Source organism: Otolemur garnettii, unplaced genomic scaffold, assembly GCF_000181295.1.
Source record: "Otolemur garnettii isolate 467f Iridium unplaced genomic scaffold, OtoGar3 scaffold00027, whole genome shotgun sequence".
NCBI classification, from domain to species: Eukaryota; Metazoa; Chordata; class Mammalia; order Primates; family Galagidae; genus Otolemur; species Otolemur garnettii.
The window spans coordinates 15,935,812-15,936,847 of NW_003852422.1; positions in this window are offsets into that span (position 1 = coordinate 15,935,812).

Consider the following 1,036-nt stretch of genomic DNA (forward strand, 5'->3'; position numbering starts at 1 on the left):
CCTTGCTTACCCCTGGATTTCCATTTCTGCATAACTTCAGCCTACTCTGTGGCCCACTGATTACCCCCACCCCAGCACCCTCTATCAGGGACATCTTTGCATATGGCCTCCTGGCTGCAACAGACAACCTCTTCTGCAGCCTGCCTCTGTCCTTCGGCTTCTCAATTCCCGATTTCTAAAAGAAACATAAGTTACCCAGGTCATAGTTTTGATCCAGACCCACAGGTCATAGGTTGCTCAATAGCTTATAGGTGAAGTGAGTCCATAAGTCTAACCAGATTTGTCAGGGTCTAGGAACATGTGGTAGCAGATGTGGCTGTGTCCACTCCATACAGCTCGGGGCAGGACTGTGTTCCCTGGACAGAAGGCATAGGTTGGACAGACACCCAGATGTCTCATGCACAATGTCCCTTCTCCCTCGATCCCCAGGCACCTAGTCTTGTGCCTCACAGTCCATGATTCATGCTGTGTCCTTTTAGCTCAGTGACTTCCCATCACTAAAGCCATTTGTAAAATTATTTTCTCCCAGGGGATTCAGGTTTCAACAAGCTTTTTACTGTGTAACAAGCTATATATATGGGTTTTTTAATTATTATTCATCAAAAAAATAAGGAACTGCCCATTGGTTCCTAATCAGGTTGAAATAGCCAGCCTTCCCAAAGAGAGTCGGTGTAAATTCCAACCTAAGTCAATGAAATGTTTCACTGTAGTCTTTTCAGCTGCATCAGGGGCAAATGTATGTTTCTAGGCTTGCTTTTTGAAGCATGGAAAATAGCTCATAGTTCTCTGCCATCGCTCTTAGGGGTTTCCAAATTTGGAATCTCTGCTAAAGTTTAAGGGACTACTTTAGCAAAAGGAAAATAGCTCAGCGAGGGAAATACCTTAAGCTATATGCTGCAGTGAGATGCCCCCAAATCACCAGGTCCAGGCCAGAGCAAAGGGAGTAGGCTAAGAAGGGGCATGACAGGGAGCGGGGAGGCTGACCGGAGTTCCAATTCTCTCTCTGCCGTGTCTGAGCTATGATGTGAACTCAGGC